Genomic DNA, 20,791 nt, shown 5'->3' on the forward strand with positions numbered 1-20,791 from the left:
GCACCAAGGGTCCCCACTAGTCCCCACAGCCCTTGGTCCTGCCCTTCTCCCCTTGGCACGAGTGTGGGGTGGCCGGTCAAGTAGACGCAGGGTTAGGCGAGCCCTCCACCTCCACCTCCCATCCTGGCCCTGGACATGAGAAACCTGACCAACCCCCTAAAATGCCCACACACATTTCTGGCTGTGTCACTTCACCTTTCTTTCTGTGCCACCAAAAATGGGAGAATAGACTTATTTCAAAGAAGCTACTCAAACTGACCAAAATCATTTTTATTTTGGAAATGCTGATGGCCATTTGATCATCTCAAAATATCCCACCCCACCTCACTGCTACAGAGTAATCACCCCAAGTGCTACGCCGAGGGGGAACCTCCAATGCTCCCCCCCATAGGCAATGCAGCCTCCACTCAGACGCAGCATGGTCTCATGGTCCAAATGCACCCCTCCTCCCTGCCTTGCTCAGGGGTCCCCCCCACCTGGAGGGCCCCCTCCCCAGCCAGCTCCCAGCAGCACCTCCCATGGCTCAGTGTTTTTGCTCTGTGGAAAGATCAACCTTGTCTCCTGATGCATGCTGGAATGCCCCTTAAAAGCTCTTAGGGGCCCCTCATAAGCACATCTGTGACTCCAGCAGGCCCCTCTCCCAATACACGTTTGTTGAATTTGAATTTGCTGCATATTTCCCTGCCCAGAGCCTCTGTTCAGACTGTGTTCCCTGGTGAACTGACGTTCAGCATTTTTGTTTATTTGTTTGTTCTTTAACAAAAGGTTGTTTTGGTTTGAGATTCAGCAAAAACACACGCTGCATTCGGCTTCCTCTCCATTCAGGATTCAGTAAATTAGTTGTTTTCCAGTCTGCTGAGTTCTTGCCTCAAATGAGCCTCCAACAAGATAATGCATTTGAAAGCCTTTGGAAAAGTACCAGACCCCACGCACATCCGAGATATTGTCATCAGCCCCGCACCCCTGAGCCAGGCTCAGCTCCTAGAGAATGCTGGCCCAGGTGGGGGTCCTTGTGCACAGCTGTGAATAGGGCTTAGGAGGGAAGGGGGCTGCCTTCATGCCCTCCTACAGCCAGCCAGGTCCCCAAAGCCCAGGCCTGCCCTCCCCGCTGACGGCTTGGGGTTTCTCTCTTCTATGGCAGCAGCATCTTGGGGGGAGGGCGACAGGGATGTGAGGGTGAGAATATCCAGGAAGGTAGCGCTCCCTCAAGGAGTGGAATGAGTTCTTACTAACTTCCAACTACTGGGCCGTTTTTGCTTTACTTCAGTCCCCACTGTGGTCCTGAGAGCTTTTGGGATGAGTCCAAGGGGCATTCTTCAGAAAGGAAAACAAAACCCCCAAATTGAAAAGCTCAGAGGCCTGGTTCACATTCACCATTAGCACAATTAGAACATGAGGTGGCCTTGAGCCGAAACTGTGGATTCCTGTTGGCTGTGTGAGAAATTCCACCTGGTTCGGACTCCTTCCCCCTCCTCCTGAATCAATTTAGGAAGTTTCTGCTAACTCCATAACTGTAGATCTCTTTTTAATGTCTGAGAGTCTTCCTTTCTTCAACGGGTTGGGTGGATTTCTGTGGCATCCATGAGCACGCTTGGTTCAGTGTGGCGATGGCCTGAAACCAGCTTCCTCATCCAGGATTTATTAAGTGCCCCTGAAAAGCTCATTCCTTTTGTGGGGATGCCTTCCCAGCCTGCTGCACTCCCAACCCAGTTTCTGGCCAGGGCAATTTCCAGCAGCCTCGGAGGGGGAGCCAGACTGGCCCTGTGGGAGGCTGGAGGTGTGCTGTGTCCCTGGCACCCAAGGTGACTGGGCTGAGTGAGGCATGCATGCCAAAAAGATCCCCCAGGCCCCCTCAATGCTCACTTTCTTGTACCAACCATAGGGATGTTATTAGCAACCACTAGAATAGGTAACATTTCATAAGCAATTTGCCTCGTGCAAGGCAAATTATCTTATTCCCATCCGGGGGGGGAGGACAATGCGTGTGTTGGGGAGGGGGTGGGACTCCCCCCAGGCAGCCCATCCTCTCTTTACATCCCAAGTGCTCTGACCTTGGAGCCCCTCCCCACAGTGCAGGGCCCCGGCAGGTAATCAGCACGTGTGTGTGTTGGTTGATGAAGGGAGGTGAGTCAATAGATGCATGAGACCGGGGATGGCCAGACAGAGAGAGGCAGCCACTTTGAGGGGAGATCATCATAGGCCAGATACCCCAGGGAGCTATGTGTATGGCTCCAGGCTCTGGGCCTCAGTTTCCTCATCTGTAAAATGGATGGGTCCTGGACCTCTCTGGCCTCCTGTGACCCAAGAGGCCAGATAGCTGAGTGTGCCACTCACAGGCTTTGGGTCAGCAGAAGTGGGTTCAAATCCTGACTGCCACTTTCGTAGCTGGAGCCAATTAGCAAGTCACTTTGCATGGGGACACCAGGGACCTATGAAAGTGTTTCCTAAACAGGGAAAGTGCTCCTTTGCTGCACACTGGAGCCCCCGCCTGTATCAGTTGCACCTGGCCACTCCAGCAAGGAGGGGACACCTACACGGGATCTGTCCTGGTGTGGATGGGCATTTGGACCAGCTGATCCTGGGTCTCCGTGTTTGTGTAACAGCCTGTGTGCTTGCTGGATGCCTCCACATTCTTGACCAGAGACACATTCCTGAAGGGTGGAGGAAAAGGGAAGAACAGGTCCTGAGAAGCAAGCGCAGCCACCGGCACCGTGGGGCCAGCTTCCCTCCCGTCCCAGCCTGTGCCCCCAGGCGTCCCCGTTCAGCCCAGCTACCAGGATTCACCACCTGAGAAAAGCTGAAAGGCCGTTGTTTTCATCTCAGGCCCGCTCAGTCCCCAAGGGCAAAAGGAAAGGGCGACAAAGGAGAACCCGCCCTCAGGGAGTCGGGGTCTTCGCTAGGGCCCCGGCCTCCGCCCTCCGCCCCCGGAGCGCCCTCCTCTCCCAGCCCTGTGGGGCCCTGGCACAGCCCGAGGTGGGGACACGCGCCAGTCTGGCGCGCGGCCCGGGGCATCCTTCTTCCGGGGCAGGCGGCCGGGCGGCGCGTCTTTCCGGTTCCGCGCGGGGGCTGCTGGGAAGACGCCGGAAGAGGCGCCCGCCGTGGCACAGGCTCGCTGGTGGCTGCCCAAGGAGGGTCTGTGGGCGCCAGGCCTTGGCCGGACGTGGCTGCTCCCTGCTGGCCTACGCGGGGCGCTCACTGCCGAGCCTCGGTCTCCTCGTCTGACACTATGTGGGCGTCTGAACCGGGCCCAGCCGCCTAGGCCGGGCCACCGCGAGAGTCTGGCGCGAGGGTGTCACTTCCCGTGACGAGGGGAGAGTTGGCGTTTTGACAACAGGAGGTGGCCCGGCCGCGGGACCCCTGTTCCCCGTGGGGAGCAGCCGTCCCCGCACCCGCCAAGAGGACCGGGGCAGAGCCCGCCCGCCGCCCGCCCCGCTGTCTTGGGAAGGTTCCGAGTGCACCGCGAGGGCCCTGCGCGCCGCCCTCACCTGCAAAGGGTTTTTTTTTTTTTTTTTTGAGTTTTTCCAAAACCGAGCAGTGCGCCCCGCGGGTAGAACGCCTCGGGTGGGAAGGGCCTGGAGCGCACGGCGCTGCCATGGGCCCCCGAGGAAGGCGCTGTTTCCTCCTGTGGATGGACGACGGCCCAGTCCGGTTTCCTCCCTGGCTCCGGTAAGAAAATGTGCTATAAATCAACAGCCCACAGCAGATGGCGGTGATAGCAGAAGGGACAGCGCCGCGCGAGACAGGGCCGGGGGGAGGGCCAGGTGGGGAAGGCTTCCCTCCAGGAAGTGATGTCTGAACTGAGCGTGCAAGGATGAGTGAGTATTAAATGGTGCTGAAGATGGAAGAAATAGTTTCCAGCGGAGGGCACTGCTTGTGCCAAGGCCTTGGGGTGAGAGAGGCCATGATAAGCTAGAGGAGCAGAAAGGAGGCCAGCGTCTCTGGAAAGGAGAGGAGGGTGTAGGGATGAGGGTGAGGTGGGAGTGGTGGGCAGGACACAGGCGGGAGATGTTTTTATTCTGAGAACAGTGGGCGCCTTTGAGGTGTCTCCAGCAAACAAGACAGGTTGAATTCACACCTGTAAGAGAGCCCTCTGGTTGCAGTTCACCAGATGCCTGCCCCTCTCACTTGCGGACGGGGAACGCGAGTCTACACTCAGATTTAGCTGAGATGAATTCAAGTCCCAGTGAAGGCCCAAGGTTCAAAAGAGGACCAGTGAGAGCAAACATTTTAGGGGCCACAATTCCCAGGCATCTGACCCTAAAAACCAAGTTCCACCTCTGCTTTCCATCAGGACTCTGCATTCCCATCTCCTGTAGTGCCTGGGTAAGACATGGCTGTGCGGTCCTGCCTGCACCAGCTCTGCCATTTCCTGGCCATGTGACCTTGCCCAGTGACCCAATCACCCTGATCATCAGACCCTTCATGGGTAAAAAGGAGAACACGGTACTGATGTCCACCTGACAGGAGGTTCTGAGGGTCAAAATGGCATCAGTGGTCATGGAAGAACCATGGGTAACAAGTATAAACTTGATAAATATGAAAGACAACTATTTGAAGACACTGGATAAGGACATGCAATAAGAAATTGAAGGGGGCTCAAGCCTTGAAAGAAGGGAAGCACGCTGAGAGAGATCCATGTTTACATGACTTTTCCCCTGAGGACTCTGCCCAGCCATTAGCACAGGGTGGCCAGAATTCCAATGAAAAGCCACAATCTTACGGGCTTGAGTGTGAGAAGATGGAGTTCCGGCTGCCAGAGCAGGTGACAATCATGATGTTGGGGGAAGGAACCACAGTCTGTGTTTAACATCCCCTTAAACTTGGTTTCACCACCGTTTCCAGCCATGATGGAGTGGAGGGACTTGATTTATCTGACTGCCTTAAACAAGTAAGAAAACCAGACAAATGTATAGAAATCAGTGGTTTCCAGAAACTAGAAAACAGGCAGCACAGAGAGTTATCCTTGAGAAAGGAAATGAGTATGGTGAGCCCACGAGTTGCCCCAGGCTACAGTACAGGGAGGAGTGACCCAATCAGAGCCCAGTGGTCTTCCCGAGTTGAAGCTTCAGAGTTGGGGATTCAGGAAGGCCCAGGCCCTGGTGGCTGGAGGTTGCAGGACAGAGACCTGCCCGGAGACAAAGAGATCCAGGGCTCTGCAGAGGGTTTCCTGAGTCTTCAGCCAAGTCCTGCTGAGCACACGCACATGAGCAAGCCCCCCATGGCTGGGGAAGAACCACCTGCAGGAGCAGAGGGTACAGTGAACACTCACACGGGACTGGATAGGCCCTGGTCCCATAGGCAGGGAAGTAGAAAGGCTTTGAGAGCTGAGCTACCTTATACACCACCACTCAGGTTCCGCACTATCCTCTGAGTGGGATGCGCACTGGGCAAACAGCTCCGCCAAAGTTTGGAAGACCGAAATGACAGAGGAATCACCGCCCACAGAAGGAGAGAAAGAACTTGCAGTGTGAACCTAGCTGAGTAGATTGCCTGTGAAAACAGAAGAAGGACAAGAGAACAGGAGAGGAATGGGGAGGAAGAAAGGGAAAAAAGGAGAAGGAAATCAACCTTCTCCAGAGCATTTTTAACAGGATCCAGTTGTCTTCAATAACAGAAACAACCAAAATGTCCAGGATAAAAATCCAATGTTACTTGGTATACCAAGAACCAGGAAAATCTGACCAAATCTCAAGGGAAAAGGCAGTCAAAAGATGACAACTCTGAGATGACCCAGATGTTGGAGTTATCAGACAAAAACTTAGAAGCAGCTGTTCTAATCATTGTTCATGAGGTAAAGCTGAAGAGTCTTGAAATGAATGGAAAAATAGAAGTTTTGGCAAAGAAAGACAAGCTATAAGAATCATTAAATGTGATGTGGTATCCTGGAACAGAAAAAGGACATAAGTGTAAAAACTGGTGAAATCTGAGTGAAGTCTGGAGTTTAGGTAATAGTAATGTACCAGTGTTGGCATCTTACTTTTTACAAATCTACCTTGGTATGTGGTAATGTAAGATGTTAACATTAGGGAAAACTGGATGAGGGGTATTTGGAAACACTCCATATTATCTTTGCAAGCTTTCTAAAAAGGTAAAATTTTATAAAAGAAAAAGGTTATTTAAAAAGAATCAAAATTTTCTAACTGAAAAGCAAAGTATATGATGCGAAAATTTCACTGGATAGGCTAATAGCAGAATGAAGATTACAGATGGAAGAGTAAATTTGAAGGTAGATCAATAGGAATTACCTAATTTGAAGAATGAGAGAAAAAAAAGGATTTCAAAAAGTGACTGCCTCAGGGAGTTATTAAACAATATTAAAAGGTGTAACACTCTTATTAAAATCCCTAAAAGAGAAGAGGAGGAGATTGGTGCAGGAAAAAAAATTGTAACCACTTTATTGAGGTATGATTGATATACAGGCCATAGATATTTAATGCATTAAATTATATATTTTTAACAAATTATGAAAAATTATAATTTAAAAATAAATTATAGATAATTGATGTGTTTGGAGCTAAGAATACACCCATGACGTTATCATCACTATCAAGGCCATGGCCTTATCCATCACCTCCAAAAGTTTCTTCCTGCCTCTTTATTTTTTTCTCTTTTTCTGATAAGAGCACTTAACATAAGATCCACCCTCTTAGCTAGTTTTTAAAGTATACAATACAGTGTTGTTAATCATTAATCATAGGCCCTGTGTTTTGCAGTAAATCTCTAGAACTTATTTTGAATGTCCCAAACAGTCACAGTTTCCACCAGGATCCAAAAACAATTTTTTGAAAGAATAATGGCTAACCCTTCCCAAATATGTCAAAAGACATAAATTTATAGGTTCAGGAGGCTTAGAGAACTCAAAACAGGATAAACTCAAAGAAAACCACACCCAGACACATCAGAATCAAATTCCTGAAAACTAAAGATAAAGAAAAATATTGAAAGCAGCCAAAGAAAAATGACATTTTACATGGAGGGAAACAATGACTGAAGATTTTTCATCAGAAACAATGGTGGTCAAAAGAAAGGAAAACAAAACAACATCTTTAAAGTATGCAACAAAAGAACTGTCAACTCAGGATTCTAAGTCCAGCAAAAATATTTTTCAAGAATGAAGGCAAAATAAAGACATATGTCTTCTGAGTATTCAGAAGAAGAAAAAACCAAAATAATTCATCACCAGCAGATCTGCTCTAAAAGAAATATAAAAGAATATTCTCCAAACAAAAAGGAAATGATACCAGAATAAAACTTGGAATATAGGGAATGAAGGAAAAACAACAGAAAAGGCAAATATCTCGGCAAGTGTAATGGACTACTTTTCTTCTGTTAAGTACTTTATTAAAATATGTATAACTTTAAAAAGCAAATGTGATAACATTGTTGGGGAGGTTCAGTGTATGTGGCTGTAATACATATGACAACTATAACATACAGAAGTTAACATAGAGAAGGTAAAGATACTTATGTGATTATAAGACTTCTATATTTTACGTGCAGTGGTAAAATGTTAACTCTAAATAGATTGTGAAAGGTTAGGTATGTATATTATCCCTAAAGCAACAACTGAAAAGTAATGCAAAGTGATATAGCCAAAAAGCCAGTAGACAGAATAAATGGAATACTAAAAAAATTCAAATAATTGAAAGAAGGCAGAAAAGAGAATAGAGAAAATAATGAGAAAGAAAAATAAGAAAATGGTAGACCTAAATTCAACTATAGCAATAATTGCATTAAATCTGAATGGTCTAAACACAGCAATTAAAAACAGATATTACCACACTGGATTGAAAAAGAAAAAAGAACCTAATTAGATGCTGTCTGTGAGAAATGCACCTTAAATATAGTTATATAGGGACCAACAACAAACTGGCCCACAGACCAAATCCAGCCCATGGCTTGTTTTAAAGAATAGTTTTTGCAATTTTTAAGGGTTACAAAGAAAAGGAGGAGAAGGAAGAGGAGACAGAGACCATATATGGCCACAAAGCCTAAAATATTTAATTACTGGCCCTTTATAGAAAAAGTTTGCTGGCTCCTCATATTGATGGGCTAAAAGTAAAAGGACAGAAAAAGAAGTGGCTATATTAATATCAGACAGGACTTCAGAACAAAGAAAACTACTAGGTATAAACAGGACCACTACATAATGATAAAAGAATCAATTCACCAAGAAGACGTAGCAGTCCTAAACATGGATGCCCCCAATGACAGACTACCAAACTACACAAGACAAAAACTGATTGAGCTGAAAGGAGAAATAGACAAATCCACAATTATATTTGGAGATGTCATCATTTCTGTCTCAATAATCAGTAGAATAAATAGAAAATCAGCAAGAATGGAAAACCTGAACAACACTATCAACTTGACCTAGTTGACATTTACAGGTTACTCCAGCCAATGGTGACAGAATACTTATCTTTTCAAGTGCAAAGGGACAATCACTGAAATAAATCATATTCTGGGCCATTAAAAAGTTAACAACCTTAAAGGAATTAAAATTATACAATTTATATGCGTTGGCTATAATGGATTTAAAATAGAAATCGATAATAGATCTGGAAAATCCACAATAATTTGGAAATTAAACAACCATCTCTAAATAACCCATGGATCCAAGAGGAAGTATCCAATAAATAATCTAAGATTCTACATTGGAAAGTAGAAAAAGAGCAAATTAAACTCAAAGCAGAAGGAAAGAAATAATAAAGGTAAGAGCAGAAATTAGTCTAATTAAAACAGAAAAATAGAGGAAATAAATGAAACCAAAAGTTAGTTGTTTGAAATAACTTTTCAAATAAAGATCAAAAAAATTATCTTTTCAAATAAAGATCAATACACTTGATAACACTAGGCAGACTGACCAAAATAAGAAGAAAGAAGATATAAATATCAGAAATGAAAGATGGGATGTCACTACAGATATTAAGGTGATCTCTCTGTGCCATAAATTCAGTAATTTAGATGAAGCAGAGAAATTAATTGAAAGGCCCAAAACACCAAAACTCAAGATATAATCTAAATATGCCTATATCTACTAAATAAGTTGGATTGTTAGTTTAAAATTTTCTAACAAAACTCCAGGCCTAGATTATTTCAAAAGCAAGTTCTACCAAACATTTAATGAAGTAATAATACCAGTTTTACCCAAGCTCTTCCAGAAAATAGAAGAGGTGAGAACACTTTGCAGCTCATTTTATGAGGCCAGCATTGCCCTGATATCAAAACCAAAGACATTAGAAGAAAAGAAAACTAAAGATAAATATACCTCATGAGTATATACACAAAATCATCAACGAAATATTTGTAAATCAAATCTGGCAGTATAGAAAAAGGTAATGCATCATTAGCAAATGGAATTTATCCTGGGAATACAAGACTGGTTGAACATTAGAAAATAAATCAATGTAATTTATCAGATTGACAGACTAAAGAAGAAAACATCATATGATCATGAGAAAAATGTACTTGACAAAATTCAACATCCACTTATGATAAAAATTCTCAGCAAATAGTGAGCAGTAGGGTCCTTCCTTAACCTAGTAGAGGGCATCTACAAGAAAACTATGGCTAGCATCATTCCTAATGGTGAAAGACTGAAGATTTTTCCTCTAAGATCAGGAACAAGGCAAGGGTGTCTACTCACCGTTTCTATTCACTGTCAGACTCAAATTCCTAATAAGTGTAATAATAAAGCAAGAAAAAGAAGTAGAAAGCATTGACAAGGAGTAAATAAAACTATCTTTATTCACAGATGACTTGTTTGGCTACATAGAAAATTCTAAAATACATTGGAATCTACAAAAAAAGTCCCTAAAATATAAAATTATTTTAGTAGAGTAACAGGATGCAAGGCCAATATACAAAAATCAGTTATATTTCTACATATCAGCAGTGAACATTTAAAATATAAATTTTAAAAGGCTGGCCCCATGGCCGAGCGGTTAAGTTCGCGCGCTCCGCTGTAGGCAGCCCAGTGTTTTGTTGGTTCGAATCCTGGGAGCGGACATGACGCTGCTCATCAAGCCACGCTGAGGCAGCATCCCACATGCCACAACTGGAAGGACCCACAACGAAGAATATGCAACTATGTACCGGGGGGCTTTGGGGAGCAAAAAGGGAAAAAATAAAATCTTTAAAAAAAAAAAAAAAATCAGTGCCACACCCATGTTCTTAGCATTATTCACAGTAGCCAAAGGTGAAAGCAACCCAAGTGTCCATCAACAGATGAATGGGTAAATAACATCATATTCAATGATAAAAGACTGCAAAATTTTCTTCTAAGATTATGAACAAGGCAAAGATGTCCAATTTTGCCAGTCCTAATCAACATAGTCCTGGAAGTTCTAGCCAGAGCAATTAGGAAAGAAAGAGAAAGAAAAGGCATCCAAATTGGAAAGGAAGAAGTCAAATTATCTTTGTTCACAGATGATATGATCTTATATGTAGAAAATCCTAAAAACTCCACAAAACAATTGTTAGAACTAATAAATGAATTTATAAAATATGAATTAAGTGAATTCATATAAAGTCAACCAAAAAAATCAGTTGCATTTCTACACACTAAGAATGAACAACCTGAAAAGGAAATTAAGACAATGTAATTTACAATAGCGTCAAAAAGAATAAAGTACTTAGGAATTAACTAAGGGGTGAAAGACTGTCATGAAAACTACAAAACATTGCTGAAAGAAATTAAAGATGAAGTAAATGATAACATCCCATGTTCATGGATTGGAAGACTGAATGTTGTTAAAGATGTCAGTATTACCTGAAGCAATCTACAGATTCAATGGAATCCCTATAAAAACCCTACTGACACTTTTTGCAGAAATAGAAAAACTCATTCTAAAATTCGTATGGAATCTCAAGGGACTCCAAATAGCCAAAACAGTGTTTTGAAAAGGGAGAGCAAAGCCAGAAGATTCACACTTTGTGATTTCAAAATTTACTACAAAACTACAATAATCAAAACATTGTGGTATTAGCATAAAGAGGGACATACAGACCATGGACTAGAATAGAGAGCCCAGAAATAAACCCTCATATGTATGACAAATGATTTTTGACAAGGATGTCAAGACAATTCAATGGGGAAAGCATAGTGTTTTTAACAAATGATGCTGGGGAAACTGGATATCCACATGTAAAAGAATGAAATTGGACCTTTACCTAACACCATGTACAAAAACTAACTCAATATCTATCAAAGACCTAAATGTAAGACCTAAATCTATAAACTCTTAGAAGAAAACATAAGGCAAAACCTTCATAACATTAGATTTGGCAGTGATTTTTTGGATATGACACTAAAGGCACATGCAACAAAAGAAAAAATAGATAAAATGGATTTCATGAAAGTTTTAGTTCTTTGTGCATCAAAAGACACTATCAACAGAGTGAAAAGACAGCCCATAGAATGGCAGAAAAATACTTGTAAATCATATATCTGGTGAGGGATTAATATCTAGATTATCTGGAGAACTCCTGAAACTAAACAACAACAACAAAAACAACCCGATTCCAAAATGGGCAAAGGACTTGAATAGACATTTCTCCAAAGAAGATATACAAATGGCCAATAAGCACATGAAAAGATGCTTAACATCGTTAATCATTAGGGAAATGGAAATCAGAACTACAGTGAGATACTACCCAACACCCAGTAGGATGGCTACTATGAAAAAAACAAAGTAAAACTGTTGGTGCAAATGCAGAGAAATTGGAACTCTTGTGCACTGTCGGTTGGGAATCTAAAATGATACAGCCTCTGTGGAAAACAGTATGGTAGTTCCTAAAAAAATTAAAAATAGAATTACCATATGATCCAGCAATTCTACTTCTAGGTATGTACCCCAAAGAATTGAAACGAGGATCTCAAAAATATATTTGTATATCCATGTTCATAGCAGCAGCATTCACAAAATGTGGAAGCAACCCAAGTGTCTATCAATGGATGAATAGATAAGCAAAATGTGGTATATACATAAAATGGAATGTAGTTCAGCTTTAAAAAGGAAGGAAATTCTGACACATGCTACAACATGGATGAATCTTGAGGACATCATTCTAAATGAAATGAGGCAGTCACAAAAAGACAAATACTGTATGATTCCATTTATATATGAGGTACTTAGCATAGTCAAAATCATAGAGACTAGAATGGTGGTTGCCAGGGGCTGGAGGAAAGGGAAGAATGAGGAGTTAGTGTTTAATGGGGATAGAGTTTCAATTTTACAAGATAAAAGAAGTTCTGGAAATGGATGGTGGTGATGGTAGTGTGTTAAGAATGTATTTAATGCCACTGAACTGTACACTTAAAAATGATCAGATAGTAAATTTTATGTTTGTGTATTTTACCACAATAAAAAAAATTGGGGAAAAAAAGGAATGCATATTATAATCCCTGCAACAAGCATCAGAAACAAAGTGTAAAGATGCATATTTTAAAAGATAATAAGGAATTAAAGTGGAATATTAGAAATACTAAAAGTTTTCTGTTAACCCAATAGAAGGTAAAAAAAGAAAAACAGAAGCAAAAAAAAGACATTGAAAGAACAGCAAAATGATAGGCATAAATTCAGCTTTATCAATCACTGTATTAAAATTCAAATGGACTAAACACTCCAATTAACAGGTAAATATTGTCCAATTAGTTTTAAAAATGCAAGATCCAGTTACATGTCATCTGCAAGAAACAGAAAAAACATGAAAACATGGGTTAAAACTAAAAGGATAGAAAAAAACATACCATACAAACAACAAACACAATTAAGTTGGTATAGTTACATTAATATCACACAAAGTAGACTATAAGAAAAGAAATATTACCAGAGATAAAAAACATTTCATCATGAAAAACATTTCACAATCCATCAGGAAAACATAACAATCATAATGTATATGCATCTAATACCAAAGCTTCAAAATGCATGAAGTAAAAACTTGATAGAACCAAAAGGATAGAAAAATCCACAATCATAGATGGATTTTAACACTCCTCTCTGAAACTGATGTAAAATCAGACCCCAAAAAATAGACCAAAAAGTCAGTAAACATACAAAAGATTCCAACAACATTATCAACCACCTTTCTTTATTGACATTTACAGAACACGACACCCAGTAACTACAGAATATACGTTCTTTCACATAAACATGGAATGTACATCAAGATAGACCATATGCTGGGCCATAAAATCTCTCAATAAATGTCAAAAGATTGAAAACTTACAGAGGTTTTTTTCCTTCCTATGAACACAATGGACTTAAATTAGAAGTCAATAAAAAAAGCTATATAGAAAAAACTCCCAAATATTTGGAAATTAAGCAGCACATGTTTAAATAACATGTAGGTCAAAGATGAAATGACAAAGAAAATTTTTTAATACTTCAAACTGAATGATAATGAAAATTCAACATATCAAAATTTGTCAGATGCAGTTGAAGCAGTCCTTAAAGGGATATTTATAGATTTTAATTTGTATTGGAAAAGAGGCAAAGGTTTAAACATCAGTGATATAATTTACCATCTAAGAAGCTAGAAAAAGAAGAGCAAATTAACACCAAGTAAGAGAATAAAGGAAATAATAAAGATAAAAGCAGAAAGCAATGAAATAAAGAATGAGCAACAGATAAGACAGTGATCCCTGAGCACCTCTCTGTGCCCCATGTGTTACAAGGACTTTCCACTATGAATCATGGGAATACACATTATTCCTGGCCCAGTTTGAGCTCCAGGCATTATTATTTTTGTTGCTTTCCAGCACTTTTTTCTACCACCTAGATAGTTTCTTTGCACACATGTAATGATCAACACTCAGCTACAGACTCAAGGGGAACCCTCTGCAGATGTTTAATGTTTTCTCTGTGTTCAGCTTTCACTTCTCCCTACTCAGACTCACACATTCTCACCACCTTGGCCTCCCTAAACCCCAAACTCTGCTCAACTCACTGGACTCTGTTTGCATTCCCATCCCCTGTGCAATGGCCTTGAAATTCTCTCCAGGCACAAAAAGGCAAAAGGAAATGAAAGACAAATGGTACATATAAAAACATGCAATAAGATAATTTAAACTCAACCATATCAATTATCACATTAAATACAAATAGTTTGGATGCACCAGTTAAAAGGAAGAGATTTGTAGCATTGCATGTATAAAAATAACCCAACTCTATGTTGTCTGTAAGAAACCCACTTCAAGACTTAAAAAAGGGTGGAAAAAGATAGAATACTAATACTAATCAAAAGAAAGCTGCAGCTACTCTGTTAAATAGGACGAAGTGGATTTAAGAGCAAGAAATATTACAAGGATAAAGAGGTTCGTAATGAAAAAGGGGATGATTCATCAAGAGGACCTAATTGTACTAAATATTTATATACCAACTAATAGAGTTTGAATTACATGAGCAAACACTGACAGATTTCAGAGGAGAAATAGAAAAATCCAGAGTTAATTGCAGTTTTCAACACCTCAGTAGTTGATAAGACAGGTAGACAGGAAGTCAGTAAAGATATGAAAGACTTAAACAATGCTATCAATAACAACAGCAGAGCATGCACTCTTTCAAGGGCACGTGAAACATTTGTCAAGATAGATCATATTGTGGGCCATAAAACAATTCTCAGTGCATTTTAAAAGACTGAAATTATACAAATAATATTCTCTGACTACAATGGAATTAAATTAGAAATCAGTGTAAAAATATCTGAAAAATCGCAAATATTTGAAAGTAAAGAACATACTTGTAAATAATCCATGGCTTAAAGAAGAAATCACAATAGAAAGGATAAAATATTTGAACTGAATAAAAATTAAAACATGACAAAATTTGTGAGGTGCATCTAATACGTAGAGGGAAATTTCAAGCATTAACTGCTTGTATTAGAAAAGTAGGAAAAAATTCAAATGAATGACCTGAACTTCCACCTTTAAAAACTAAAAGAAAGAAAGGTAAATTAAACCCAAAGTACAAGAGAAAACTGAAAAATAATATAGAAAATAAAGTCAAAAATTTATTTCTTGAGAATATCAATATAATTGATAAACTTTGGTCAGATTGATCAGGGAAAAAGAGAAGATACAAATTGCCAGTCTCAGAATCAGAGAGAGACTATTATTAAAGATCCTATGGATATGAAAAGGATGTTAAGTGAGTATTACAAACAATGTTTTGTCAATGAATTTAGCAACTGAGGTAAAATGGACAAATTCTTTAAAAGACACAAACTACAAAAACTCAAGATTAAATATGTAACCCGAATAATAGCCCTATAGCTATTAAATTGAATTTGAATTTTAAAGCCACCTCTCAAAGACAACTCCAGGCCCAAATGGATTTACTGGTGAATTCTACCAAACATTTAAAGTAGAAATAATACCAATTCCATGCCAACTTTTCCAGAAAATAAAAGAGGAGAGTATACTTCCAAACTCATTTTATGAAGCCAGTATTACTCTGAGACCAAAACCAGGCAAACATATTACAAGAACAGAAAACTACAGAACACTATCCGTCCTAAACATAGATGCAAAATTCCTCAACAATATACTTGGAAACTGAATTCAGTTATGTATTTATGTTGTACTTCATAATACAGTGAGGTTTACCCTGGGAACTGAGGCTGGTTTAGCATTAGAAAATAAATGAGTGTAGTTCATATCTACACACCATAGAAGAAAAGCATATGGTCTTCTCAACAGGTGAAGGAAAGGCCTGTGACAAAATTCAGTATCCGTTTACAATAAAAACTCCTTTCCACAAATTAGGAATAGAAGGGATATTAACCCAATAGTGAACAACTACAAAAATCTTCAATTGACATCATAATTTATGGTAAAAGATAGATTGCTTTCTTCTTAAGGTTAAGAACAATTCAAGGATGTCCAGTCTCACCACTCTTATTCAACATAGTACTGAAAGTTCTATCCAATAAGGCAAGCAAAAGAAAGAAAAGGCATACAGATTGAAAGAATGAAATAAAACTGTTTGTATTTGCACATGACATGATTGTCTGAAAAGAAAAAAAGAAACTTGTAGTAATAAATGAGTTCAGTGATGTTGCAGTATGCAAGATCAATATGCAGAAATCAGTCACATTTGTATATGTTAACAGTGAACAAGTGGAAACCAAAATTTAAAACACAATCCTGGGCTTCTGGTTTTCGGTATGGCATGTAAGAAGCTGGAAGTTGCCACTTTATGTTAAAAACAAGTACAAAGATGAACAAACTGAAAAATCAGTGTCTTCTTAGATCTATCACAGAAGTGAGGCCACAGAGCAAACAGTGGCCCCCTAAATGGGAGAGACCAACAGGCAAATACAGAGAATCACAACTTAACAGCAAAAACCCACAAGTACAAATCTCCATGTGAACCACTGTTAAGGTAGGGGAAAACTGAACTGTAATTGACGAATTGTGGGAGGCTCAGCATGGACAAGTCTTAGAGATAAAAGCTCCAAGGGGACCCAGTCATGGGAGGGCCCCTACTCGTTTGCGAATTTTACCTTCAGGAGGTCAACTGGGTCCTCATAGTGAATATTGAAGAAAATTCCTCTTGACCTCCTGGCAGGGGTAGGGAAAAGGAACTATTTTGAAATAAGACAGAGCATTCTGTTCTTCTTAATAAGGCATGCCCTCTGAAGAACTAGTTAACCACAGCCTAACTGACCCCGGGGAAGGGAAATACCCAACTCCAGCCCACAATAGCATCCTGTCCCACCTAAGTTGGGGGGTTGGGGATGAGAAGAACACGTGAAGTTCACCAAAGGCACAATCCATGAAAAGAATTTACAAACTCTAATTCACTAAAATTAAACACTTCTGCTTTGTGAAAGTCACTGTCAAGAGAGTGAAAAGACAAGCCACAGGCTGGGAGAAAATATATGCAAAAGGCATATCTGATAAAGGACAGTTCTCCAAAATATGCAAGGAACTCTTAAAACTCAACAATAAGAAGACAACCTTATTAAAAAATGGGCCAAAGATCTTAACAGACACCTCACCACAGATATACAGATGACAAATAAATGTGTAAAAATATGCTCCACATTATATCATCTGGGAAGTGCAAATTAAAACCAGGAAATACTACCTCACACCTGTTAGAATGGCCAAAATCCAGAACACTGACCACACCAAATGCTAATGAGGCTGTGGAGCGACAGGAACTTTTGTTCATTGCTGGTGGGAATGCAAAATGGTCCAGGCACTTTGGAAAACAGTTTCACAGTTTCTTACGAAACTAAACATACTCTTACCATATGATCCAACGATTGAATTCTTTGATATTTACCTAAGGGAGTTGAAAATTTATGCCCACACCAAACTTGCACACAGGTTTTTAGAGCAGCTTTATTCATCATTGCCAAACTTGGAAGCAACCAAGGTGTCATTCAGTAAGTGAATGGATAAGTAAACTGTGGTACATCCAGACAATGGAATATTATTCAGAGCTAAAAAGAAATGAGATATCAAGCCATAAAAAGACAGGGAGAAAACTTAAATGCATATTACTAAGTAAAAAGCCAATCTGAAAAGGCGAAGTCTAACTGTATGATTTCAACTATATGACATTCTAGAGAAGGCAAAACTGTGGAGACAGTAAAAACATAAGTGTTTGCTGGGAGTTAGAGGGGAGGGAGGATGAATAGGTGGGACAGAATTTTGAGGCAGTGAAAATACTCTATATAGTACTGTAATGTTGGATACATGTTATTAGACATTTGTTTAAACCCATGGAATGTACAACACTAACAGTGAACCCTAATGTAAACTGTGGACTCTAGGTGATAATGATGTGTCAGTGTAGTTTTGTAAATTGTAACAAATGTACCATGCTTGTGGATGATGTTGATGGGGAAGGCTGTGCCTTTGGACAGGGGCTATATGGGAAATCTCTGTACCTTCTCAGTTTTGCTGTGAAGCTTAAAACTGCTCTAGAGAAAATAAAGTATTTTTTTAATGCCATAGTATTTACAGTCACTCCAAGGAAAACAAAATACTTAGTAGAAACTTAACAAAATATGTGCAGGATCTGTATGCTGAAAATTATAAGACGCTGAGGAAATAAAGACCTAACTAAATGGAGAGACATACCATATTCATGTGTTGGAATATTCAATATAATGAAGATGTCACTTCACCCCAAATTGATCTATATGTTTGATGCAATTCCTATCAAAATCCACGCAAGTTTTTTTTAATAGACATAACCATATTCTAAAATTTATGTAGAAAGGCACCAGGCCTGGAATAGCTAAAACAACAAAAAAGAGTAAAGTGGGAGGAATTACTTTACCTGACACTAGGCTTACTATAGAGCTACAGTAATCAAAACTGGTATTGGAGGGATTCCTAGAGCTACCGTAATTAAGACAGGGTGGTATTGGTGAAGGGATAGATACATAGAAAAATAGAACAGAATAGAGAACCCAGAAATAGACCCACACAAATATGCCCAGCTGATTTTTTACAAAGATGAGAAAGCGAGTCAACAGAGGAAGGATATCCTTTTCAACAAATGGTGCTGGAGGAGCAATTAGATATTCATAGGCAAAAAAAAAAAAAGAACACTGAGCAAACATGCAAAAATTAACTCAAAACAGATTATGAAATTAACATAAGACATAAAACTATAAACATTTAGAAGACTACATAAGAGAAAATCTTCAGGATCTAGGGCTAGACAAAAGAAAGTTGGTACAAAAAGCATGATCCATAAAAGGAAAAATTGATAAATTCAACCTCATCAATATTTAAAATTTTTCCTCTGCAAAACACCCTCTTAAGAAGGATGTAAAGACAAACTACTGACTGTGAGAAAATACTTGTAAATTACATATTTAACAAATCAGTTGTATCTAGAATACATAAGGAATTCTTGAAACTCAACAATAAAAAGCAAACAATTTAATTAGAATATGGGCAAAAAACATGAGCAGACATTTCACTGAAGAGGATATACAGATAAGCAAATAAGCACATGAAAAATTGTTCAACATCATTAGCCATTAGGGAAATGCAAATTAAAACCACGATGACCTATCACTGCACATATACCAGAATGGCTGAAATAAATAGTGATAATATCAAATGCTGGCAAGGCTGTGGAGAATCCAGATCACTCATACGTTGATAAGGGGAATGTAAAATGGTGTAGCCACTATGGAAAACAATTTGGCAGTTTCTTGTGAAACTAAACATGCAGCATGACCCAGCAGTTGTACTCTTGGGCATTCATCCAGAGAAATGGAGACTTTTGTTTACACAAAAACCTGTAGACAGATTTTACAGATAAAAAGGAAACAACCCAGATGAACTTCACTGGGTGAATGGTTAAATAAATTGTGGTACATCCATATCATGAAATACTACTCAGCAATAAAAAGGAGCATATTATTGATAGATGCAACAACTTGGATGGATCACAAGAGCATTATGCTGAGTGGATGTTATCAAAATTAAAAAGCTGTGTTTTTCAAAAGACACTGTTAAGAGAAGGCAAAGGCAAGCCATAGCCTGGGAGGAAATATTTGCAAAACATATAATTGACAAAAGACTTTTATCTGCAATATATAGACCTCTAACAACTCTTTAATAAGAAGACAAATGACCAATTTGAAAGTGAGCTAAAGATTTGAACAGACACTTTACTGAAGAAGATATGTAGATGGCAAATAAACACATGAAAAGCTGCTCAACATCATTTGTCAGTAGGTAACTGCAAATTAAAACAATATGATAAAACTATTATATAATTTTTGGAAACTATCATTTTATAGTTTTTTTAAGCCTTTAGAATGTCTAAAATTTTTTGAACTGACCATAGAATGTTGGAGAAGATGTGGAGCAACTGGAATTCTCATACACTGCTGATGAAAATATAAAATTGTACAATTACTTTGGAAAACAGTTTGATAATTTCTTTAAAAAGTTAAAAATATGCCATACAATCCAATATTTCTACTTTAGGTAGAGAAATGAAAGCATATATCCATCCAAAGGCTTATACATGAATGTTCATATTAGTTTTATTGATTATGGGCAAAAATTGGAAAGAACGCCAATGTCCATCACCAGGTGAATGAAAAAATAAATTTTGGTATTTCTTTAGAACATGCTATTCAGCCATAAAAAAGAAGAAATTTGTGATACATGCAATAGTATGGATGAGTCTCAAAATCATTATGCTGAGTGAAAGAAGCGGATCAAATAATATGGTATATACCGCATGAATTTATCTATATAAACTTCTAGAAAATGCAAACTATAGTTCCAGAGAGCAAATCAATGGTTGCATGGAGATAGGGGTGGAGGGAGAGAGGAATTACAGTGAGGCATGAGTAAACTTTTGTGGGTGATGGAAATATTCATTATCTTGATTGTGGTGATGGTTTCACTGATGTATACTTGTCAGCATTCATCAAATTGTATACTTTAAATATGTGCAGTTTATTATATGTCAATTATATTTCGGTAAATCTCTTGTAAAATCCCTAGCAGAACTGAACAAGAAAAAAGGGAGAAAGCTCACGAATTAGCAGTATCAGAAATGAAAGAGAAGACAGCATTATAGACTACAAACATAAAAAAATAAGGGAATATTATGAGAGACTCTATGCCAATAAATTGCATCACTTATAGGAGGCGGACAAATTCCTTGAAAAACACAGCATAACAAAACTGATACAACTTGAAATACTCTGAATGGTCCATTATCTATTAACAAAATTGAATTTGATATTGAATTCTTCCTGCAAGGAAATTCTAGGCCCAGAGTGCTTT

Source organism: Equus asinus, chromosome 15 (genome assembly GCF_041296235.1).
Source record: "Equus asinus isolate D_3611 breed Donkey chromosome 15, EquAss-T2T_v2, whole genome shotgun sequence".
Taxonomy (NCBI): domain Eukaryota; kingdom Metazoa; phylum Chordata; class Mammalia; order Perissodactyla; family Equidae; genus Equus; species Equus asinus.